The following is a 26,392-nucleotide window of genomic DNA, read 5'->3' as shown; positions in this document are numbered from 1 at the left end:
CATTTGCGACTGGACCTAATGGTCAGGGGTACCTTTACCTTTACCTTTAACCTGGGTTCATTCAATAAAGCTGAATACAGGAAGCTCTGCCAGATGTCTACTTGAGGACACAATGGTGGTGGTAAAGTCAATTTTATTCGCCACTGCCACTGCTTCGTGGTCGATGTGTTGATGCCTGATTCTAATGCCCAATTGCTACATCAATACTAGGCTTTTGTCTGCCCCTCTGCCTTCTGCCTCAGTCAGGGTGAGCAATGGGGCAGCAGGTGCGGAGGCGATGATGCCACTCTGTCCTCACCTGCAACAGCCCAGTCAGGGCTTGGATCATTCTCCCAGTTCCTCAGGTTTATATAGGTCCTGCACAGTTCAAGGCCACATCTTTCACATTTAAAATTTTTGAACAGAACTCAGAGCCATCCAAAGAGCCCGGCTAACTGTTAGCTTAGAACATGCTGTACTTCTTCACAAAAGTCATCTATGCAGCTGTGCCAGAAGCTATGCTGACAGTCACCAGCTTTATTTATTTATTTCTCTCTTTTTTTTTGAAAATAATTTTTATTAACAGGCCAATTAGATCACATTAATTCCAAATCACATCAATTCCAAATTACATAGCCAAATTTTTAAAGTTTTGTTGGGGGTACCCATATTTCCAGCTTCGAACGGGATCCAAATATCTCTCTTGCTGCTGCTTTGATGACATAGTTCTGTCCAAATAATAGTCACAGTTCTATTCAATCTTCTCTTTGTTATTTTCCTCATCTTCTTGTTGTTATCATATATTCCTTTCTTTGTGATCTCTGATAGTTTCCACAAGCGGGTTGAAAACAAACGTTGTTATATCCTGTGTGGCTTTTACGTTCGTCCAAGAGCCATATCAAAATAAACAGACATCATTTCAACACTCCGTACAAAACAATTCCCACAGTCTGTTCTGTTTTCCACAGACCTGCCACTCTCATAATTTTTTTTCAGGGGGCCCTGCTAGACCAAACTCACATTCCGGCCATAGTCGTCCTCCTCTCCCTCCTTCTGTGGACAGATCTGCCATAACAGCCTCTTTTTCTAACTGTGTCACAAAAAACCTTCTTTCTTTTCTCGATGTTCCACAAGCCATATCTTTGATTAGTAATTAATTTCCACACAGTTCTTAGTCCTCCTGCTTGTAATCAGTAATTTGCAGCGATTCTTTCTTAGGAGGGAGGGTTATTGGGTACTCACATAAGACAAAAAAAGAAAAGTCCCCCCCCTTTTCAGTCTCGCTCCGACATACCGATCCTTTGATGAGACTTCTTGATTTATTATTGAATCCAGCCCGTTGCTCCACATCACAGAGATCCCTTTAATTAGCAGTCTTTACTCCCGATCTTCACTTGAAATATGTGCATTTGCTTCTTTTCCAATTATATATTTTGAGCTGATGCAAACCAGTGCGCGATCAGAGACAGCGTCCGGGAGAGCCGACTCCACCCAAGGGCTTCGTGCCTAGTGCCCTCACCCCTTCTTTCAAGTCCGGGGGTGAATTATGGACACAGCAGGCAAGGCAGTGCCCCCCATTCCCTTGGGGGGCAAGGGAGGCTGCATACTCCCATATCAGCCTCTTAATTACCTCGTGTGGGTCGAAGAGATGTTACTGTCGACCATCTTCCAATGCGCCCCCTGGTGGCCCCCCAATATTTATTTATTTCTTAATGTTTATTTAATGCTTGGTTGTAAAAAAATAAAGCAATAAAATATTCTAAAAATTAAAACCAGCAATGAACTAAAAACAAATCAGCATTCTAGATATCTTGGTAAAATGTTTTCAGCAGCTTTTATTTTATTATTTTATTAAGAATAATAAAATAAAAGTTTTTAGCAGGCACCAAAAAGAGGTACAGTGAAGGCACCTGTCTGATAGCAGTAGCTTTGGCTGAGGTCATAACCGTGTCTACTCAGAAGTAAGCATCACTGGTACTTCAGTGGGGCTCCCTCCTAGGTACATAGTGCTAAATTTGTAGCTTTAGGTGTCTTTAAAGGGAGATTAGACAAATGAATCAAGGATAGATTCATTTGTGGCAGAATTATACACAGTATTCTAAGTGGGGCTGCATCATCATAGAGTTACATAATAACATTGTGATATTTGCAGTCCCTTTTCTAATCATTCCTAGCATAGATCCCCCCCCCCTTTCATTGCATTAGAACACTGATGAGCTGCCTTCCTGGTGGGAGATCTCTTTCCCAGGTAGCCACAGGTAGCCACAGCCAGGGAACAAACTAAGAGGAGCAATAATTGCTGGGGAACAACTGTGGGAGAGTCCTACTTCCGTCACATGATGAGCCTCCCATGGGCATTTTCTTGACCATTGCAGAAAGCAAGATGCTCGCCTAGACCAACCTTTGTTCTCATCCAGCAGGGCTCCTTTCATGTTCTTCACCTCCTCAAGGTGGCCGCTCTTCCGTGCTCAAGTACCTAATCTGCAACAGGTTGGCTAGTTCCATTAATAAGATTAATAGCTGGCATGACTCTGTTAGATTAGTGAACAGACAGACGAGTTCAAACCCATGCAATTAGAGTGGGATGCTTGAATCAATTAGGACTATTCCCTGACAGTGAGAGGGGCAGAAGTTCCTGAGTTGTTTGATGTGCTCTTTAATAAAAATTCTCACATCATCGTTCTTCCTTTCTGTACCCTATCAAAAGCTTTCCTGGCCTTTATTATTTCCGTCCTTGCAACTGCTTTCATATACGCAAGAGAATCTTTTTAACGATGTGACCCGATACAAACATACCCTTCTTTGCTGGTCCGTGGGGCTAACTTAGACCGCATTCACCATTTTAGAAGATGAAGAAATGTGCAATGCCTATTTCCCCAAAGTTCTAAAGTGCTCACATAATTGAAACACACACTCATATCTCGCTGCGCTAAAAAGTGCACCGGGAATGTTTATTAAAGTTGCACAGCTTCTAAGGACATTTCATTTGTAGGCTGAAATTAGGTGAAGAGAGGGTAACTGATAACAAAGGAGAACAATGTTCCAGTAGTTGAATTCAGGGGTAGCAAACCAGTGACCTTCACAGGTAACTATTGGTCCTTCTGGATGGGGTTGATGGGAGTGCAAAAATATTTGGAGGGTCACAAGTTTGCCACTTCCTACATTAATTAATACTGGAATTCATATTGGATTATGGGAGGGTGGATACCCAATCAGGTCTGTCCCCCAAAGCCTAGCTCAGTTTCCCCCCAGAAGTTGGGACCACTCTGTGGCTTTATTTCAAAAATAATTTACCGAGGGAAGGGGGCAGCAAGGAGAACACATGCCAGCTTTGTATGCATGTGCTTCCTTCAGCATCCAAGTGTTGTAGGAAGCAGGGGAAATGTGTTAATGGCTTATGCCATAAACATTAGTGGCAATATCAAACCTTAAGCCTGAAAGTGACAGTTGCTATGCTCTGGGTCACTCTCAGCTAGGGATGAGTGAATTTTGGTTTCTCTCAAAGTTCTTCCAGTCTTAAGCTCAGTTTGCCACATTTCCACATAAGTCAGCAGATGGGCAGAGTTCAGTTCTACTGGAGAATGTAGGTGAGAAACAGTTCCCCACAGAGAGCAGAATAAAACCCTCTGATGTGCAGAGCTTTCACCTGCAGTGAACGCTCTAGCAAAGCACACCCCTTTCCCTCCCTCATCCTGCCACAGGTCAACTTTAATAGGTGGGCAGGGCCACCCACCTATCAGTCATCTGACATCATCATGATGTATGGTCAGCTGAGTGGTGCCAACAAACATCTGGTCCAAGTTGGCCCACACAGGAGGAGATAAAAAGGTTCCCCAGCTCTGGTATAAGGTGAAACAACAAGAAGAAGAACAACTCCTTCATGCTTAAGCTCTGCACATTGTATGAATCTCTTCAGTCTATCATTTTTTTGTTAGCTTGACTGGTAACACTAGGAAATACAGGGTGCCGTTTTTAGAGTTGCCACTGGTTGTTTTTTGTTTCCTGAACCTACTCCTGAGTCTGACAGTCAGAAATTTAACAAGCAAAGCCTTTTCCTGGCATGGACATAAAGTGATGGGGAAAGTTTCACCTGCTAAATTAGAGAAGTTGTAAAAGATAGAAGAGCAGTGCCAGGAAAGAAAGGGAAAAACCTGGTAACCCTAGCTGATTTAGCAATTTGTCAAGACATTAGCATGATCGTTTGAGAGTCTGCATGATGTGGTGCATTCTATTGTAAAAGGATGGGATTGATGCAGGAGCCATGAGAAGAGCTTTAGGGTTGCTATTCTTCCAGTTGCCTGCAAAATGTTATCATAGTCCTGAGCACACGGTTATTGACAAAATTCAACAGCTTGTGTGTTGTAAATTCGTTTGCTGGATAAAATCACAGTACATTAAGACTTGGAAATATGCTGATGTTTATTGGGCATTCCACCCAGTGAAATCACCCAGGATCCATTGTAAGCTAGCTAAGGTGGTATTCTCATCAGCTTCTGGGAATAGAGGAATTGCTTCGAGAAGGAAGAGATCTGCCTTGAATGTTGGTTTCCTTGCTATAGCTCTTAGACATTTAATGACTACGCATGGGGCAGAAATTCAAGAGCTGTCTATGGAAAAGGACGTCGTCTGGCTGGCAGTCTTGGAATACTTATTATAAGAAGGCAAGGACACTGGTGCTCTTTATATCGGCTGAAGTGAGATTTATGACCTTAAAGGATAGAAAACCGACAGTGGGAAAATCTACACACCCACACACCCTGAAGCATTTCTGCTACTTAAAAATCTGTAAGTGATCCAGATAAGTTGGGCACAAAGTAAGGGAAATATAGCCGTGGCTTAAGTTCCATGTATGGGAACCAGTTCAGACTAGATTTAATCCACAGCTGAGATCTCTTCACAAATTCTTTTTTTTACAGTATACACCTATGATATATATTCAGCCCATAACTGACTCCCCACTGTCTGACTGCCCCACCCCTTCTAAAAGCACTGGATTGCTCTGGATGGCTTGACCCAACTGCAATCAGGGACTGTCTCAACCCAACTTGGCTAAAACTTGGTTCAGCCTGAATCAGCCCAGTTTGCTTTAGGCTTTGGCTTGATCCAGCACACAGCCCTAGTTACTATCATGTGTACTAGCCCTGAAGACACCTATACTCGAGTGCAATGCTTCCCCCCATGCCATTCCCCAAGCCTGCTCCCTTCAATCTCTTCCATGCATCCTGGAAAACTTGCCAGGTATTATTCAGAACAGAAGGAGAGGCAGGCAGCTTCTGCAAGCCACATTGCAAAAAGGCTTCCAAACAGGCACATATTATGTTTTGCCTCTGTGTGCCTGTTCCTAGCAGGAGAGCACACACACACACACGGCTGAACTGGGGCAGGATTGAACCGTGAGCTCACCAGCAAGTGTGTTTAATATTGGTAACTGCAGGCGGTGGGGCAGGCCCAAGTCAGACTGGAGGGGTATACAAAATCTTAATAACAAACTCCAGTACTGTATGTCGCTGAATCCCTGCTGGTGGGGAACAGCAGTGGGCTATTGGAATGATTTGCCAATCGTGGGCTTCCTGAATGCACATGGTTGGCCATAAGAAACAGGATGCTAGACTAGATGGACCTTTGTTTGGTCTTGCAGGACTGTTTTGTTATTATGCTCTCAGAAGGCTTGTTTATTTCATTCTTACCTACATTACTTGCCTGCATCCAAGGCCACAATTATGTTGTTAGGTACACTATCCATAGAGTGGATGACCTGCCGTTCTTTTTGTGCTTTACCATCTTGTTATGCTCAAGTTGACAAGCTTGTTGTTCTTAATTAGCATAGGGACATTGGCAAGATGCTTTCTCCCCATCAACCCCGTATTGATCTCTAAAAAGCTTCGCCGTATTTATCCACGCTTTAATTGCAAACCAGCTCTCTACTGTAAACATGCATCTCCAGTTATCACAGTGCATTGATTCTGGCCTAAACTTCTATAGCTCTCTTTACAAACGAATGCATCCAGTGTGATAAATGCTACTTCTCTGTTCTGAATAATACCTGGTAAGATTTCCATGATGCGGGGAAGAGATTGAATGCAGCAGGTTTGGAGAATGACGAGGGGGAGAAGTATTGCAGAAGCAATTGGGCATAATCCAGTGTTCTCTGTAAGGTTGCAAGCAGAACAGTGGATTTAATGTTGTGCAACAGAAGAATCCAATGAAATGGTTGTGCTACCAGGAACTTCTTGGGCAACAGATTGTGCACAATAAAGTTATGAGCCACCGGCTCTTGCACAACAACTTTCCCCCACCAGAACAAGTATACCTATAAATATGAAATTCTTTCCATTCTCAAGGGCTGACGTTGATTGAATCTCTCATTGTATCCTCCTTCCCCTATTCCTCACACTTTGCTCATATCAGATATCCCTACAACAAATCCCTCTCAAACCCTTCTGAAGTATACAGCTATTTGTGGGAGAGCTGAGGTCACCTAATACAAAGGTGAAGAAATATTTTCAGACCAGGGGTTGGAAGAGACCCCAGAAGGGACCTCTGTGGGAAGCCTCTATGCTTTCCAGCAATGTTCCTGCAGTAGCTGATGGCCAGTAAATGGAAGATAATTTAATGTTTGGATGAGTGAGGCACTGAGTAAACCCTGGGGAACAATCTATACCCACTGCCTTGTGGGATAGAAGAAGAAATGGTCAAGGGGTAAACCCTACACAAATCCAGAGTGGAGTCCCTATGATGGTTGGATGGTGCATTGTATGCCTCCTTCCAGCATCTCCTGTAGCTGGTGCCAAAACGTATTGCTCTGCTTTCCTTTGGACCACAACAGCAAGGCCGAGAGAGAGGTCTTGTCATCTGGGCAGCTCAGGACCTCCATACACATTGCCCAGGCTTGAAAAGAAAGAGAGAGAGGCACTAGTGTCAAGGGTGTTTGCATACTGGGAGAGAGGTGTGGGGTGTCATTTTTTTCAAGCCTCCAATTGACTTGGGAAACTATCTGAGATCTTTCTGTTTGGGCAAGTGGGGGAGAGAATGACAATCATTTCTAGGTTAGTTGAAGGTGAGTAGAGGACAGCTTGTCTCTCTCCCTAGTTTTAAAAGAAATAAAGATCACAGGCTATTAAAAGGCTATTTGATTGTCCTCCTGCAGTGATTATTCATATACATGGATGAGGAAATTATATATTTTATTGGAGGCATTTAATTAAAGTGGATTTTTTAACAAGCACTTTCCTCTTAATTATCTGTGTTTTCAACGAAACATTTCCCCTTTAAAACCTTGAATTTAGTTTGAGTAAATAGAAACGATAACATAATTTAAAGAACAATGAGTTTATGAGTGCCCACGAATGATCAATGGAACTCACGTGTTTTCTTTTTCCCCTTTTTTGTACAAGGTTAAATGACTCGTGAAATGTTGCACGGAACAACTGATAGCTGTAAATGTTGGGCCCTGCCGGCAATCTCCTAAATGCAATATTGATTTTAAAGATTAACAATATTTTCCGAGCTTGTGGATGTCAAAAATTAAGCCAGATGTCCTACTACCCATCTATACAATCAGAATAAAGCTCCAAATGAACATCCTAGTTGAAATAAATGTCGCTTTTGTGGTGCTCTAATCCTGCTCAAAGCTCTAGGGAGTTTGTTGTCTTCAATACCTATCCATAGTCAGCATACAAATAGACCCCAAGTTGGATTAGTGGAGTCCGCCCCCACTTTGGGGGAATTATTAATTTTCCCATTTATTGTTAGCTCCACACAGAAGCAGTTCCTTCATCACAACCAAATAAGAATACAAAATAAATAGCTTGCTCTCTTGATAGCATCCTGCCATGATTGCCAACCCTTAGCTCAACTATTGTGAACCCTTTGCAGACCAAAAACCTCATTTCCTTCTGGGACCCACATGAAAGTGCTGGGCAAGGCCAGAGGCAAAAATGGATAGCACAATTAATGTACATTTTTCCTTTGAGCTACACTGCTCTCTGTCCTCCATCCAGGTGCAAAATTCCAGACAGGCAAAAACCTCAAGTGAGGAGTGTGGCGTCGGGAGAGGGGGTGTGGCTAAGGAGAAGGTTCAGCCTGGGAGGGTTGCAAGGGCTTAGAGGGCTGCATATGGCCCTTAGGCCTGTAGTTCCCCACCCCTGCTTAACCAAATTCAGTTAACAGTTTGCTAACCAACTATATTCTCACAGGGGAGAAGGGACACACACAGAGAGAGAGCTGGTACCAGTGGCTGGGTTTGTTGGGCGCCTAATAAGGGCCACACCTCTGAAAGGAGCCTATTGCACCTGCCTTAGGTGGCAGAAGTGCAAGATGTGGCACTCTGTCCACCCCGCCGCTTCATTGCTGAGAGGGGGGCGTTCTGGCATGCAACAATGCTTTGAGAAGTGCCTCAGCTCCCGTCAAGTTCCGAGTTCCATGTTGCTGATTGGCTCCTCTGCCCTGGGGGCGGGATGCCAATCAGCAGCACCTTGGAGAACGCCCTGGCTCCCACTGAGTTTGGTGAGAACTGGTGTGTCACAGTCGCAGAAGGGGTGCATGGCAAGAGGGCCAGGAGGTAGCAATTCCCGTTTTGCCTCAGGTGGTGAAATGAGATGGGCAGCCCCTGATGCAAGCATTGACAGGGGTGAGCTGATGGAGGCAGTGGCAACCTCCACCTGCCTTCTGCTCCCTCACTCTGAGTGGGTGTAGTGAGAAAGGGCAAGTGGGTGTTGCCTTGCAGAGGGGAAGGGAAGACCACAGTGTTAGGATATTTCCGTTCCACCTTAAAAGGGAGCAGGCTTTCTGTAAGAGTCTGCGCATGTCCTGATCACAGGATGTTTATGTTCTGATATTCCTTTCGGTTTTGTCAGTCGGACAGAGATGCTGACACAGAACGGTCACGTTTTCTTTTGTTCTGTCAAACGCTAAATAAAGTCTGTAAATTATGCTCTTCTGTGATGCAAGCTTTTGGCTGCGTTTCTGCTGAAAGAGGGTGCACCAAGCCCTGGAATGTGGCTAGGAATTTCTAAGGCTTTGTGCCCCTAACTGTTGGATCTGCGTGACTACGGGAGGCCGATGGATGTCCAGAACTCCGGCTTGGGGGCTCAGATGGACGTTATCTCCCTGGCACTTTCCCAACAACAAGGTTATGGGCCCAGATTCACGGCACCTACAGGAGAGTAAAGCTGCAACAGACTGCGTTTGAGGTATGTGGGGAAAGCGAAAGGAAGGGACGTTTTCCTGTTTTACCTCGGCAAGGAGTCTTTGAACTCCGGCAAGGCTTAATTGGCCTGGGAGCTGCGCCAAAGAGAGTTCGTGATTAATGAGCTGCCAAGATAAGGAGTCTTTGAAGGCATAGGACTCACGGCTCAAGTAAAAAGCTGAGATGGATCTCTTACAGACCTCAGAAACTGCTCCGTGTCCACTAAAGCTGAATGGCCACAACTATCAGACCTGGGCAAGGTACTGTGAGGGCCAGATGAGAAGGCTTGGAGTATGGAATACCGTTTCTGAGAACCCCCCAGCCCCTGTGACAGATGAGTGGGAAGCACAAGATTCGAGAGCCATGGGAATAATTTTGCTCTCAGTAGCTCCTGAAGAGTTAATCACCTTGGCTGGCAAGGCAACTGCCCGTGAGATGTGGAACGGGCTTAGAGCCTGTCATCTCCGACAAGAGGCTGGGTCTGTGTTGCTTTATTTCAGAAAGCTGCACAGGAAGCGTTTGGAGCCAGGGGAAGATCTTAGAGCCCACGTTTTACAGTTGCAGCATCTCAGACAGGAATTGGCTCAGAGAGGTTTCAATATGCCTGAGTCACTGTTTGCTATTCTCATCCTGGACTCCCTGGATGAAAGCTATCATGCCGTGGCAAGTCAGCTGGCGACCCTCCCTGCGCAAGACCTCACTGCTACAAAGGTCTTGGCAACTTTGCAGAATGAATACGATAGAAGGAATGCAGCTGAGTCGGCTTGTGCGCTTCAGGGGGAGCAAAGTGGGACAACATTCCAGCCTCCAGGGGGAGCCAAAGCGTTGGCAGCTGTGAAGTGCTGGAACTGTGGGAACCAAGGTCATACTCAGAGGTTTTGTCCAAAGACTGGAAATAAACAGAGGAAAAAGCCTGCAGGTGGCCCGAAGCAGAAGGGGGGTGGAAAGCCCGCGGCGCCAGGGAAAAACAAAGCGATGTTTGCTGGCACAGCTTCACCAAAGGTTAAAGGCACGTCAGCTGGCCAGGAGCAGCAGGGGGGCAAGCTGCAAAAGCCCACACCGGTGCAAAACAAGGGTTTGCTTGCTGTAAGGACTGCTCCAACAGCCAAAGGCAGCTTTGTTGTTGATTCAGGCTGTACGCGCCATATTTCGAAGGACAGGCATCTCTTTATCTCCTTCAAGCCCCAAGAAGGTGAGATCCACCTGGCTGATGGAAGGACGTTGCAAATTGCAGGAGAAGGGACTGTGAAACTTGCAAGTTTGCACACAACCATCAGCGGTGTACTGTATGTTCCAGGCGCGGCGAGCAACTTGTTGAGCGTCCCACAGCTTACTGGACGTGGTTTTCAGATTTCCTTCAAGAGGAGCGTCTGTGTCATCAGTAAAGGCAAAGAGGACTACTTGCATGCAAAGTTTATGGATGGTTTGTTCCATATAACTTTTGATGACACTGCTGTTGTATCTAATGCTGATTCTTGTTGTGTTGCACAAACTAACAAAGTTCTTCATGCAGGTTGCATTCATGATGCGCATCGAAGATTTGGTCACCTCTCTTGGAAGGCACTGGCCAAGATGCCAGAGGTGGTTGAGGGTTTGAACATCAAACCCTGTAAATTTCACATGAAATGTGTATCTTGTGCAGAGAACAAGGTGAAGGTTGCTCCAAAAGGCAAGGAGTCTAGCAGGCAGGCTTCCAAACCCTACCAGCTAGTGCATGCGGACCTGGTTGGTCCACTTGCGCCCTCTATAGGAGGAGCAAGGTACTTCATGATTCTGATTGATTCTTTTTCGAGGTACATTCATGTGTATTTGCTCGAACAGAAATCGCAAGCGTTTCCAAAGTTTAGGGAATTCTGTGCTTGGTTGGAGAATGTGCACGGTAAACGCATTTCTTCTTTATTTACTGATCGGGGCGGGGAGTTTACTTCTCAGCAGTTTGAAGCTTTCCTGACTGAGAAGGGAATCCAGCATGACATGTCAACGCCCAGATCGCCATGGATGAATGGGCTTGCAGAGAGAGCAAATCAAACATTGCTGCAAGGAATCAAAACCTTGTTGCATGATGCCAATCTCCCTGATAAGTTTTGGGGGGAAGCTTTGGGGAATTTGGTTTACAGTTATAATCGCAGATTGTCATCACCCATTGGTTGTACCCCCTATGAGAAGATGTTTGGCAAGAAACCCAACACCAAACACATGAGAATATTTGGTTCGGACATGTGGGTACGCACACAACAAACCAACAAGCTTGGGAAGCGTGGGGCACATGGTTTGTTCATGGGGTACAAAAAAGGTGCATACAGGGTATGGATGACTGACTCTAAGTCCATTAAGTTCACAAGGAGTGTTGAGTACAATCCTAAGTGGGGGGGAAATGTGGGAATTTTCCAGGGTTACCCAGAGGAGGATGAAGGTGATGTCAAGCAAGCAGCTAAAGATGAGAAAGCTGCTGCTGATGATGATGAGGATGAGGATGAGGATGATGATGATGATGATGATCAGAGTTCGGATTCCAGTTCAGTGGGCGCTGCTGCTGGTGGTGGTGTCAGTGACAGTGATGACACAGCAGACTACCAGAGCGCAAAGGCCTCAGTCAGACCATCTGATGCGTCTGACAATGAACTGGAAGAACCACTGTTCACCATTGGTCATTTTTCTCCTAAGAAAGAGGAGATGAGTCCAGAAGACTTGCGTCTAGTACGCAGATCTGAAAGGGCGACCAAGGGCAGACCTCCAAAGAGGTATGCTGATGAGTTTGCTAAGACAGCAACTGCTGTTCTTAGTAGCTCAGAGAAGGTGTGGGAACCTTCAAGCTTCAAAGAGGTTCAGGAGTTAACCTCTAAAGATGCTGAGCCTTGGCTTAATGCCATGAAGGCTGAAGTTGATTCCTTGAACAGGAACCAAACTTGGGAATTGGTACCGGTAGTCCCAGGAATGAGACTGGTTGGCAGCAAATGGGTCTTCAAGGCCAAGACAGACCAGAATGGCAAGGTAGTCAGACACAAAGCCAGATTGGTTGCCAGAGGTTTTTCACAGGTACCAGGACAGGATTACCACGAGACCTACTCTCCCACAGTCAAATATGAGAGCATTCGGCTGATGCTCAAGGTCGCTGCGGAGGAGAAACTGCATGTTTCCCACCACGACATTAATACAGCTTTTTTGTACGGGATTTTGGGGGAGGAGCTGTTCATGCTTCCACCTGATGGGATGGAGATACAGAAGGGAATGGTCTGTAAACTGCGGAAATCCTTATATGGTCTCAAGCAGAGTGCCAGGTGTTGGAACACAAAACTCACTGAGACATTGCTTTCTCTAGGTTTTCACCAGGGCAAAGCTGATCCATGTGTGTTTGTCAAGGAGGAGGGACAAAACAAACTGTATTGTTTATGTTTTGTTGATGATCTTCTGATGTTTTGGAAGAATCAGGCTTTTTTATCAAAGCACCCTAGCTCAGCTGAAGGAGCACTTTGACATGAAGGATCTTGGTGAGGTATCCAACTATCTTTCTCTGCAGGTGGAGAAGGACCAAGCAGGTAATTTTCTGGTACACCAAACACAGAAAATTGCTGATGTATTAACCAGGTTGAATTTGGTTGATGCAAACCCAGCAGACACACCGATGGTGACAGGTTACCAGGTAGACAGTACTGCTGAAGCGTTTTCTGACACAACGCTGTACAGATGCATTCTAGGCAAGCTGAATTTCATTGCCAGATGTTCAAGACCTGACATAGCTGTAAGCTGTAATCTGCTTAGCAGACATGCCAACAATCCTACGGTTCAGGATTGGAAAGCTCTGAAGCGCATAGCCCGCTATTTGAAAGGGACTATGCACTACAGGCTGAGGTTCACCAGTCAGAAGACTGGAGGTCTTGAAATCTTTGCAGATGCAAGTTTTGGAAGTGACACCACGGATGGTACAAGCACTTCTGGAGTATGCTACATGTACAACCACTGCCTGTTTGACTGGTTGTGCAAGAAGCAGACAACAGTGAGCCTAAGTTCCTGTGAAGCAGAACTCAATGCTCTGTCATTTTCACTCATGGATTGTGAATGGTTGATGCAACTGTTTAAGGACGTCAGGGTGTCTGTGAAATGTCCTATACAAGTGTATCAAGACAATAGATCGTGTTTGGCTTTGCTGAACTCCGAGAGTTGCAAGCAGAGAACCAAGTACTTGCAGATTAAGCTACATCGTGCAAGAGAGTGTATTCAGAAAGGACTGATTCAGGTGTCCTACATGCCAGGAAATGAAATTCCTGCTGATCTGTTGTCTAAGGTTGTTAACAGAGAACAACTTAAGGTTTATGTACAAAAGTTGCAATTGGGTGAACCACAGGTACAACAGGTTACACGGAAAGGGGGAGGATGTTAGGATATTTCCGTTCCACCTTAAAAGGGAGCAGGCTTTCTGTAAGAGTCTGCGCATGTCCTGATCACAGGATGTTTATGTTCTGATATTCCTTTCGGTTTTGTCAGTCGGACAGAGATGCTGACACAGAACGGTCACGTTTTCTTTTGTTCTGTCAAACGCTAAATAAAGTCTGTAAATTATGCTCTTCTGTGATGCAAGCTTTTGGCTGCGTTTCTGCTGAAAGAGGGTGCACCAAGCCCTGGAATGTGGCTAGGAATTTCTAAGGCTTTGTGCCCCTAACTGTTGGATCTGCGTGACTACGGGAGGCCGATGGATGTCCAGAACTCCGGCTTGGGGGCTCAGATGGACGTTATCTCCCTGGCAGTTTCCCAACACAGAGAGAGGGGAGACTTCTGAGGGAAGATTGCCCACAGGCCCCTGGAAACCTGAAGCCAGAATCGCACCCACCCAGCATGCACAAACCAATAGCACGTGACAGTCTCTACACACAGACAACTATATTAGTGCAGAGAGCTATATTCGGCAATATCTACCTTTTTCATGAGAGGGGGAGAAAATTGCTCCAATTGGGGTTGTGGGCAGAAACAAAGCAGGCAAAAAAAAAAAAGAGGGCTGAGCATACTCACTAGTCATAGAATATTGAATGTCTGTTGAGGAACAGAATGGAAAACAAAGGTAGGGGTGGAATGGAGTATCCTGGAAGAGGGCACAGCTAGGACAGGCATACCCAACATACTGCAGCATTTTGCTACAGATGCTACAGATCCCATTTGTCGTGGTGACCAGCAGCTATCGATACACCCATTCAACAGAGATTTGTCTGCTCATACTTTATAGTCATCTAAGCCAGCCTTTCCTAACATCTGTTGGGACCCCAGTTGTTGTTGGACTACACCTCCCATCATCTCTAGCCAAATCATCCCTGGCCAAATGGCCTTGCTGCCTAGGGATGATGGGGGCTGTAATTCAACCACATTTGGGGGACCTTGAGTTTGGAAAGGCTGATCTAAGCCAAAGGCCATCAAGGTTATGTTAACTTGGAAGATTGGAAAACCTCTTGCTCTGCTATTTGCTTGTTTCCTTAGAGTGCCCTTCAAGCCTCTCTTTAATGACAATAAGACTTTTTATTGAGTTCACCGTCAAGCCCTCCTATCCATCACAGCACTGAAAGGAATAGAAACAATAACAACTTGATTATCTCTTTACGTTTAAACTAATTATACCTTTCTGGCTTTCAGGATCAATCCTGAGATGATGCCCTACTGCAGATGCCAGCTTGTCAATATTTTATATGTTTAATAATAAATGTAGATATTTATGGCTTTACCAAGCCATAAGTTGCCTTGCGGTACTTTTTAAATTTCTTTTTAAGAGGAGAGGAAAACAGCAAAGAGAAAACAGAAGCTTGGCTAATCAGAGCCTGGGTGTGTCGATGAAATGCAGCCAAGCCAAAATGTTCTCCACACCAAGTTGCACTGCCCTATTTATGGCAATAGATGCTGGTCCATTGGGGCAAATGGGGCACTGACCCACCAACCTCAGTCTGCCCTAAGTCAGCCGCAATCTGCCTTCTTACTTGTGTCCAGTTCTGGGGCTGGCACCTGCTTTCAGATTCCTCCTCCTTAGTCCTTATGTTATCCTTGTAGAACTCAGCAGAGGGTAGGAAGATGGGGACAAAACTAGAATTACTTGGCTCGGTCTTCTTACTGGCCCTTTGGCTCCACCTACTGTTGGACTCCCTGCCTTCTACCCTACCAGTTCCAATGGGCAACAGCCACCACTGAGCAACAGAATGGAGGGAGGGAAGTCAATTTTGGAAGAGGGATTTGAGGGTTCACTACCATCTGGGGGTTTTCCTGCTAGTTGCAAGCTGCCATCTGCCATTATTTTCCCCAAAACTCTACATCCCCCAAGAGCAGGGCTTTTTTTCAGCCGGAACTCACCGGGACTCAGTTCCAGAATCTCTCAGATGGGCCCCATTGTCATTATAAGAGAAAGAGGGAGGTGTTCATTGTGACTTCCAGCACCTCTTTTCCTAGAAAAACAGCACTGCCCAAGAGTAACATTACTTGTTGATGTGGAGGTGCTCTGATGGGGGTTTTGGGTCGAGAGAGTTGGTGGCCACTCAGTGATGGGCACCAGCAGGAATTCTGTGCGATGGGAGCAGGTTTCATCCCACAACATTTCATCCCTGCTGCCCACCCAAGGGCTGGAGGAATCAGCTCCTTTTCATCAGAATAGCAATGGGTTATGGCAGTGGACACCATTTATTTCTTTTGGGGGAAAGTATTGTGTAGTGGTGAGCATCATCTGGGAAGAATGTCAGAAATAAGCTGTGGACAGCAGTCTGACAGGAGCCAAGAGCCATGGAACAAGCCCATAATCAGGACCAGAGGACAAAATGGGAGGCCAGACCAAAGACTATCCAAGGCTACAGGGACACACTAGAGCTTTGGAGAAGCATGTGGCTCAAGCAATGCTCAGCTGGAACAGGAAACCCTTTTATGCCTCATCCTTTCCAGGAGGATCCAATAGCCAGCCTAGGTGGGTGGAGTCAGTCCAGGGCTTAAATGAGATGGTTGCCAACTGCAGTTAATTTGAACACCACACATATTGCTGTGCCTCCTGCCAAGGAGATATATTCCCTGTTCTTCCCCATATATGAGTGATGTCTCCACCCTAGAGAGTGAGCTATCTGCAGATTTTATCATGCCTGTATCAGGTGCCTGATCAATTGGTGCCTTGCCAGAGAGGATACACCTATGCAGGGTTTGTAATCAATTAATGTAACCAATCAATCAATTAGAACTGTGATTACCCTTTGAAGAAAACAGCTTCGGGCAAAGGGTTTTCGTGCCAACATTTCAGCCTTCCCTTTGGCGTATCTCAAAAGGTGTGTGAGCGATTATGTCATTCAGGAAGTGAAATGGCTGTTTTGTTAGATTCATTATTCCTTTTGCTGGTATTATTTCTGAATTATCCTAGCTTATTCAGACTGGGAGCTTTTAGACAGATAAGTGTCTGCGATCATTTTTCAGCTCATCATCCTATTAGCCGTAATGAGAAAATACTTCTCAACTGGGCGATTACTCTTCCAAAAAGATCCCCGGTGAATGATCCTACAGACATTAATGACTATTATTCACTGCTGCCCTGATGCAGGGAGTGGGAATTAGAGAGACAAACAGCACCCCAAATCCTCAGGCTGCAGGCAAGATCCTAAAGAAGGGGAAGGCATATAGGATGTCCTGAGCCCCCGCAGCCCAAGGGGGAGAAATGGCCGGTAGTTTAATTCTTTATTGGCACACAGGCTTCTGGCGGCTAAGTAGCGACCATCCCCACCCCAGGCTTGTGCTCTGAGCTGGACTGTTGTAGCAACAGTGTGACCATGCCTCTACCCAAACTTAAGTACCCTCATTTGAAGGGGCACACAAGCAGCCTGAGACTTCTCCTACACAGAAGTTGTCATTTCAAGCCCTTCCTGGTCCTGGGGGACAGTGGGAAAGGGAGCAGAGGGGAAGCTGCCACCTCCCCCCCCCCCAGCACCATCGCTTCCTCTGCTCCTGGCACATCCTGCCTTTCCTCCAGCCTTGACTCCTGCCCAAAGTCCTGCACCTTCTCCCCCATCTTTGACTTCCTAGACTCTTCCCTTTCCTCCTGCCCTGGTTCCTGCCTCGTGGGCGGCACAAAACTCACTGCCTCCTTCCCCTGTATCAGCCTCTCGCCCTGTGGCTTTCACCACACACTCCTCCGAGCCCTGCCAGCCCCTGACAGTTTGAAATAGCCAAGAGTTCTAAAATAAAATTTCCTTCTCGGGATAGTGTCCCACCTCCCCACCACCACCACTTTATGTTCTCCAGTCTCCAAACTAGGTCCCTGTCCTCTTAAGCTCTAAGCACCATGCAGACTCCAATTTCCTCCCCCTGTTGTAGAGAAAGTGGATGCTGAGAAGTTAGTCTCTCTTCCTCTCATGTAACTAGAGCTCGGATACATCCAACAAAGCTAATTGTTGGAAGATTCAGACAAAAGAAACAACTTCTTCATGCAGTGCATGGTTAAAAACGATGGAATTTGCTCTCATAAGGAGTGGTGGTGACCAACCTGGGTGGCTTTAAAAGAGTATTAGTCAGCACCATGGAATGATTTGTGATACTATGTACTGTGTCTGCTGTCAAAGACAGTACAATATACCTCTGAATGCCAGTTGCTGGGAATCACTAGTGGGAAGAGTGTTGATGCACTCAGGTCCTGCTCACAACCTTCCCAGATGCATCTGGTCTGCCATTGTAAGAACAGGATGCTGGACTAGGAAGACTCCCTGAGTGAGTGCTTGTGGGCCCTGCTTTTGCCACTTACCATCTGGCTTGGGGCGGGGCCTGGGGCCTCATAAGGACTGCGTGCTGCTTGCGGCCTGCTGCCCAGGAAGACTCCCTGAGTGAGTGCTTGTGGGCCCTGCTTTTGCCACTTACCATCTGGCCTGGGGCGGGGCCTGGGGCCTCATAAGGACTGCGTGCTGCTTGTGGCCTGCTGCCCAGGAAGACTCCCTGAGTGAGTGCTTGTGGGCCCTGCTTTTGCCACTTACCATCTGGCTTGGGGCGGGGCCTGGGGCCTCATAAGGACTGCGTGCTGCTTGTGGCCTGCTGCCCAGGAAGACTCCCTGAGTGAGTGCTTGTGGGCCCTGCTTTTGCCACTTACCATCTGGCTTGGGGCGGGGCCTGGGGCCTCACAAGGACTGCGTGCTGCTTGCTGCCTGCTGCCCAGGAAGACTCCCTGAGTGAGTGCTTGTGGGCCCTGCTTTTGCCACTTACCATCTGGCCTGGGGCGGGGCCTGAAGCCTCACAAGGACTGCGTGCTGCTTGCTGCCTGCTGCCCAGGAGGAGTCCCCTGAGTGAGTGCCTGAGGGCCCTGCTCCTCCCTGCCACTTACCACCTGGCCCGGGGCGGGGCCTGACAGGCCTCACTAGGACAGTTGTTACTGCCGGAGAGGCACAGAGTGTTTTTAAAATGTTTTTAAAAATTTTCTTTGGATTTTTTGTATGTGGGGGGTGGGGGTGGGATGGATGTTTGGTTGGGCTTGGGGAATTATTATTTTTTTTATTTTGATGTTTTTGTAATTTTTACATTTTTTTTGTTTGTATTGTTTTATTGGTTTTGTTTGTTTGTTTAAGGTGTTATTTTGTTTTTAGGGGGAGGGTTCAGGGCTGCCGGGGAGTGGGCCCCAGCCCACAAAATGGCTGGGGCATGTTCCACAGGGGGGGATGCACTGGGACAACCGATCTCAGTGATCACGGGTAGGAGGAGGAGTTACGCTAAGACCAGACCATGTCATTACAGAGGAGGCAGGTTTAGTCGTTGTCTGAGGACTATCCCTGCCTCCGGGTCTGGTCCTGTCCGGATGGATACTAGAATCAGCAAGGGATACCCACGTGACCTGAAGGTGCTGCTGTGCAATGCCAGGTCAATGATTCGTAAGACCACTGCCATCCATGACTTGATCATGGATGGAGGATTTGACCTGGCATGTGTAACAGAGACTTGGTTGGATGAAGCAGATGGGCATGTCCTTGCCGCTGCTTGTCCACCAGGTTTCTCTTACGCACAGCAACCCAGGTCACGTGGGCGGGGAGGGGGGGTTGCAGTGATTTTTAGGAAGTCATTAGTTTGCACCAGGCGTCCTATTGGGAAGACCCAGTTTTCTGAGTGCATGTTCTGGAAGTTGGGCAATAGGGGCAGTACAGGATTCCTTTTGGTGTACCGACCTCCCCGCTGCACCAAGGATTCCCTGCCCGAGCTGCTTCAGGTCGTGGCGGATGTTCTCCTGGAGACACCCAGCCTGGTCGTCCTAGGGGATTTTAACATCCATGCCGACACGACCTTACAAGGGGCCGCTCGGGACTTCGTGGAAAGCATGGCCTCCATGGGGCTGTCCCTGAATAAGTCTGGCCCAACCCATAGCCGTGGACATGCCTTGGACCTGGTGTTTACCTCTATGGATGTTAGTGATCTGACACTAAGTAAAAGCGAAATGAAAGAAGTGCCATGGTCAGATCACTTCCTGGTGCAACTGGACTTCTCTGCGACCCATCCCCTCTGCAGGGAGGTGGGACCAATTCGGATGGTCCGCCCCCGCCACTTAATGGATCCAAATGGTTTCCAGAGAGTGGTAGGGGATGCTTTATCCCATGTTGATGGCCTTTCAGCCGATTCCCTGGTGGCCCGCTGGAATGTGGAGTTAACCAGGGCTATTGACTGTTTGGCTCCGAAGCGCCCTCTCCGATTGCATGGAGCCCGGACAGCCCCGTGGTTTTCCACGGATCTGAGGGCAATGAAACAATCGTTGAGACGGCTAGAGCGCCGGTGGCGGATAACTCATTCCGAATCTGACCGGACACAGGTTAGAGCTCAACGTCGAGCCTACCAAGTGGCGATAGCGACGGCGAAGAAGAATTTCTTCACCGCCTGTATTGCATCTGCAGAAAACAGCAGCAGGAGACTTTTTCAGGTGGTTCACAATTTAGCGGAACCACCTGCAACATCGGGGCCCAGTACGGGCCACATGTTCTCCTGCAATGATTTTGCAAAGTTTTTTGCAGATAAAATCGCCCAGATTCGGGAAGAAGTAGACTCCACCGTGGGAGCAGGGCCGGGGCGGGAGAGTGCTAGAGTTCTGTCTAGTCAAGTTGAGTGGGATCAATTTCAACCTGTTACCTCCGAGGATGTGGACAGGCTGCTTGGACGAGTGAAACCAACCACCTGTCTCCTGGATCCTTGCCCATCCTGGCTTATAAAAGCTAGCCGGGAAGGACTGGGCGATGGGCTTCGTGGGGTGGTGAATGCTTCCCTCCGTGAGGGAGCCTTCCCAGACCCGCTGAAAGAGGCGGTTATTAAACCGCTTCTTAAAAAACCATCTTTAGATGCGGCCACGATGGCCAACTATCGCCCAGTCTCAAATCTTCCATTCCTGGGCAAGGTGATTGAGCGAGTGGTTGCTGAACAACTCCAGGCACGCCTGGAAGAAGCGGACCATTTGGATCCCTTCCAGTCGGGATTCAGGCCTCATCATGGGACTGAAACTGCCTTGGTCGCACTGGTTGATGATCTCCGGCGGGCTAGGGACAAAGGTGAGAGCTGTTTCCTAGTTCTGCTGGATCTCTCAGCGGCGTTTGATACCATCGACCATAGCATCCTTCTGGACCGTCTTGAGGGGCTGGGAGCTGGGGGCACTGTTATACAGTGGTTCCGCTCCTTCCTCCTGGGCCGTGTTCAGAAAGTGGTGGTGGGGGATGAGTGTTCAGACCCTTGGGCCCTCACTTGTGGGGTGCCTCAGGGTTCTGTCCTCTCCCCCATGCTTTTTAACATCTATATGAAGCCGCTGGGAGAGATCATCAGGAGGTTTGGGCTGGGTGTTCATCAGTATGCGGATGACACCCAGCTCTACCTCTCTTTTAAATCAGAACCAGTGAAGGCGGTGAAGGTCCTGTGTGAGTGTCTGGAGGCGGTTGGAGGATGGATGGCGGCTAACAGATTGAGGTTGAATCCTGACAAGACAGAAGTACTGTTTTTGGGGGACAGGAGGCGGGCAGGTGTGGAGGATTCCCTGGTCCTGAATGGGGTAACTGTGCCCCTGAAGGACCAGGTGCGCAGCCTGGGAGTCATTTTGGACTCACAGCTGTCCATGGAGGCACAGGTCAAATCTGTGTCCAGGGCAGCTGTTTACCAACTCCATCTGGTACGTAGGCTGAGACCCTATCTGCCTGCGGACTGTCTCGCCAGAGTGGTGCATGCTCTGGTTATCTCCCGCTTGGACTACTGCAATGCGCTCTACGTGGGGCTACCTTTGAAGGTGACGCGGAAACTACAACTAATCCAGAATGCGGCAGCTAGACTGGTGACTGGGAGCGGCCGCCGAGACCATATAACACCGGTCTTGAAAGACCTGCATTGGCTCCCAGTACGTTTCCGAGCACAATTCAAAGTGTTGGTGCTGACCTTTAAAGCCCTAAACGGCCTCGGTCCAGTATACCTGAAGGAGCGTCTCCACCCCCATCAGTCTGCCCGGACGCTGAGGTCCAGCGCCGAGGGCCTTCTGGCGGTTCCCTCACTGCGAGAAGCAAAGCTACAGGGAACCAGGCAGAGGGCCTTCTCGGTAGTGGCGCCCGCCCTGTGGAACGCCCTTCCAGCAGATGTCAAAGCGATAAACAACTACCTGACATTCAGGAGACATCTTAAGGCAGCCCTGTTCAGGGAAGTTTTTAACGTGTGACATTTTACTGTATTTCTGGTTTTTATGGAAGCCGCCCAGAGTGGCTGGGGAGGCCCAGCCAGATGGGCGGGGTATAAATAATAAATTATTATTATTATTATTATTACTAGATGGTCCACTGGCCTGATCCAGCAGTCCTCTCCTTGTGCTCTTAAGTTGGATAAATTACTTCTCTTTCTTTTTTCCTCTGGAATGAAAAATAATTTAGTTTCATCCCCAAAATGAAGTTTGTCGAGGGAGCCTTGGCTACCAGCCTGGAACTCACGATCTGCGAAGATTCACGCAAATACAGCTTCACTTGCAAGAACATCCAAAGGCAGAAAAAGCAAGATGCAAACAGAGGCAAGCCAAAATGTGATTTTTGAATTTGTAGACATATTCAGATTCATTTCCCCCACTGTTTGCCCAGCTGCAAATCTCAATTGATTTTCAGCAAGCTCAAAACAGAGGCGTGCAGGTAGCCTACGCTGTAGCATGTAATTTTAAGAATCAGATAAAATTATTTGTAAATGTCTCTTTCCTTTTTTCCTCTTATCACTCTGCTTTCCTTCTTTAAATGCATTCTGCCTGTATCCCCATCGCTTTACCATATTCTTTTATTCAAGCTCTTGTTCCAACATCAGAGACCTGCAGCCTTCTGTTGCCTGTGATATGGTGTTTATCATTTTGGTATTCTCTTTATAAAAATAAAAACATAAAAAAATCATTACCAAGTTGTCAGGAACATGGCAACTATCCAAAAATAAATTAAAATAAAAAATCAATTACTTTTTTATTATTATTCCTTTTGCACTTCCTATGCTAGCATGTGCAATGAACTCATTTTCACATGATATCTGTGTGGCATCTAATTTGTGTTTCTACAAAAACAGCTGATTTACTATACTGGTCACATTCACTTGTCATTATTAAACCAGATGTGGAGAACCTCTGGCCCTCCAGTTTTTGCTGCATTACAACTCCTATTACCCACAGCCATTGACCATACCTGCAGGGACTGAAGGGTGGAGTAGTTTAGCAACATCTGGAGGGCCAAAGGTTCCCCCCACCTGCTCTAAACCACAGTTAAACTAAGCTATGGTTTAGCTGTGAACTCACACTGTTGGTTAGGGAAGGGGATAATTCTATTCAGCTTGCATTTAAAGGAGAATCTACCTAATTTGCACATTTGGAACGGATCAAAATGCAGCCATCCTTCAAAAGTCGCACTTCTCCAAATTCTGCAATGTTCTCCAGCCAAGCAGTCTGAACAGAAAAATGCATACGTTGGGGTAATGTGTGCATACAAATGAATCTATTAGTGAAAATAACATACAAACATTCATTGTGTACAGGAAAATTGCTTTACAAAAAAATAAAAAGGTATATATTACATTTTCTCCCTCTCTCATAATATTACAACCTGGGGCCATCCAATGAAATGAGATGTTGGAAGATTAAGGACAAAAATAGTGCTTCTTCTCACAGTGCATAGTTAAACTATGGGATTTGTTCCCACAAGATGTAATGAAGGCCACCAACATGGATGTTTTAAAGAGTATTAGGCAAATCCATGGAGGAGAAGACTATCAGTGGCTCTGAGGCATAACGGTTATGTACTATCTCTCAATACTAGTTGCTTGGATATAAACCTTTGGTTTGATAAAGCAGGGCTCTTCATATATACATTATTGTGATGTGCTCCAATAGATAATGTAGTCCCTGCTTTTGAAGCTGACTCAAGTTTCTTCAAGGGCAGCCCTCTGTACAACACTCTGTAATTGTTATATACCATATTTTTTGCACCATAACACTCACTTTTTTCCTCCTAAAAAGTAGGGGGAAATGTCTGTGCGTGTTATGGAGGGAATGCCTACGGGTGGCATGCCTACGGATTTTCTTCCTCTAAAAACTACGTGCGTGTTATGGTCGGGTGCGTGTTATAGAGCGAAAAATACGGTATATCCAATATGCTTCTTGAGAGGGCTGTACAATGTTTTGATGCAACTCTGGCTTGGGCTATCCATTCACAGCATCCCCACCCTTGCCTGCAGACGGAGCTAATACCTCAAGGTCTCCACTTCAGTGTCCAGCGCAGTCAGTTGAAAGAGACTAAATGGCAATTTGATCAAGCCCTAAAATGTGTTCCATTAACTTGGTTCATTGCGACGAGTTTATTGCGTGGAACTAATAGATACCGGTATCCCCCCCCCCTTTATACATAATACAATGTACTGCATAATAAGATTCCATTTATTATTTTATCAACTCTGTACAGTTTGATTATGGATGACAGACACGAGGAAAAACATTAATCACAAGGCAGTGCTAACAAGAAATCCTGGGCTGTCACTTCTTATCAAAAAATTCCTTCAAATTATTTAATCTAGGCTTGCCAGGGTTTCTTCCCTTGCCCTCCTCCCTATTCTTTCAAGCACTTGGAAATGTAAAATAAATAAGGCAACCTTGAGCTGAATTTAAGTAATGTTGCCACTTCCCCCCACTTCTCTGCACTGTGCAGAATTAGACAGAATAAAGCAAATGAGAAGCAGGAAGGAGAAAACAATAAAGCCTCATTGTTTTCTAAAGAATGAAATTTAATAACTTTAGAAAGCCATTTCTCTGGCAGGCTGGGCCTTGTGGTCATTATCCAATAATTTAACATAAAGTGTTCCCGGAAAGACATCTTCATTGAAGGATGGTTTTAAATTGATTCCTCCTCCTTTCTCCTTCTTTTTATTGTTGAAAAACTCAGTAAAAGAATTTTAAAAGATAGGGTTTTCTTTTCTTTCTTTTTTTTATTCCAGATGAACTCCCCACATGTAATACCAAAGTCAGTAATTGTCATTCTAGCATTGCAGATATTGGTTCTGGAAATGTTTATATATTATCAAAATGAGGTTTCGAAATGAGCTACCGTGCCTATAAAAAAGAAAAAGGGGGGAAAGAGGGATAATATTGTTTCATGGAAACTAATTGGAAACTTGTTTTTGACTAAAGTAGTTATTATTTCCATTAAGGCAGGCTGGAAGAACATGAAATTCACCTTTTTATCTTCCTTCCAGCCCTGCTGTCGTAGGTTATTTATTCAAGCTGAAATTAAAACCTGACAAAATCCCGGGGAGGTATTTCATACCAGTAAAAGATTATTCTTCTGGAAAGAAAGTTTTATATGAAATTTCATTATGTTGTTAGAGATGCATTTGTTATATGAAATGGAATGCATAATTCAAAGATATGTGCTTCCCTCTATAGAAGAAGAGCTGTCATGTGATAAGAACGCAATATAACCACACTGGGGTCTCCAACGCTTCCCCCAGTCAAGAGATGAACTGACCTATTAAGGAGATTTCCTTTCTTTCAATCATTCATTTATTGTTCTTCTGCTATTGAAGTGCCCCAGAACTTGTCAACATGGTGCCCATGGGCACCAGTATGCCCCCCAGTACCTCCTATAGCACCTGCAAAAGACCTTGATTGATATCTCCTTAAGTCTCCACAATGCATGAAAGACAGTTTGCTGTCCTTGCTCAATTCCTGTTTTCAGTGGCTCAGACTCTGAATAGAATACTCTACATAGAATACTCTACATAGAATACCCTGTCCATCCTTAAATGTGCCCACATTTCATTGGATGCCAGGACTGGATATCCTGCCCACCATCCCTTCTGAAAGAAGAAAAGTGGTAACAGTCAGTGTGGCAGAGACTGATGTGGGTGGTTTTTTATGGGAGGTGGTATGCCCATACCATTTTGTGGCCATGTCCCTTTTTCAGATGAGGCAGTCATTTTGTGTTATGCCACACCACCATGGCATCTGCTTTGTGTTTTTTATATATGAGAGAGAGAGAGAGGACAGAATCTTTGTGACTCATGTCCATGACATACCCTGGACTGGGACGGAGAACCTTTCTCAGCTCAAGGTCCACAGCACCACATGGGCAAGGTCCTGCAAGAGGCAATAATGATGATCCTGAAGCAGGGGTGAGGAACCCTCTGCCTCTCATTCTGAATGTGGATTTCAAAGCCTCTGTCTCCTGCAATTGGGATTTCCTCTACTCTGTGTCATCTCTTCCCAAGCCATGCCCCTATCCCTTGGTCACCCATCCAGCCACCTGTCCTTGCTCCATGGTCTGTTGGGTGTTTTTACCTTGATGGAATATGCCATTGAATGGTAAGAATTCTTCTTGGGGATAGAGAGGGCTGGGTTTTGGGATTGTGGTGTAGAAGTCTCTGTATTTTGCATGCACGGATGATGCGTAGCCTACTATACATAAGGTGACACATCCATTGCTCTGTCTATTATTGCTCCACCCACTTTTCCTTCTGTCCTCACCCACTTTCAGCTCCAGCCCCACTCATTATTGGTGCACAGCCCCTGGGAAGGTGCCCATGCGGTAATGTAGCCCCTGAGCTGGAAAAGCTGTAGCTGTCATCAAGGAATGGTCAACAGTGGGTTGACCATCACTATCAAGCAGGAGTAGCATGATCTGCAGGACCAAGGACAGCAGCAAGGTAACAGCCATGTGGCTTTCATGGGAGCCTTACCCACCTACTCTCTTGTTGTGTGATTACCATTGTGTATGGGGAAGAGTGTGTCAGGGGCTG

General features: G+C 46.3%; 1 protein-coding gene across 1 annotated transcript in view; it reads left to right on the top strand.

Annotated features, from left to right (window-relative positions):
• LOC308591485 (tigger transposable element-derived protein 1-like) overlaps positions 1–26,392 on the top strand; it is a gene marked incomplete at its 3' end in the record, with an annotated part of 500,687 nt that overhangs the window by 159,133 nt on the left and 315,162 nt on the right. The gene's annotated exons all lie outside the window — the stretch shown is intronic.

The sequence above is a fragment of the Podarcis bocagei genome (genome assembly GCF_964188305.1).
Source record: "Podarcis bocagei genome assembly, chromosome: 7".
Taxonomy (NCBI): Eukaryota; Metazoa; Chordata; class Lepidosauria; order Squamata; family Lacertidae; genus Podarcis; species Podarcis bocagei.
The sequence above is the reverse complement of the archived record's forward strand: the minus strand, read 5'-3'. Positions and strand labels throughout refer to the sequence as shown.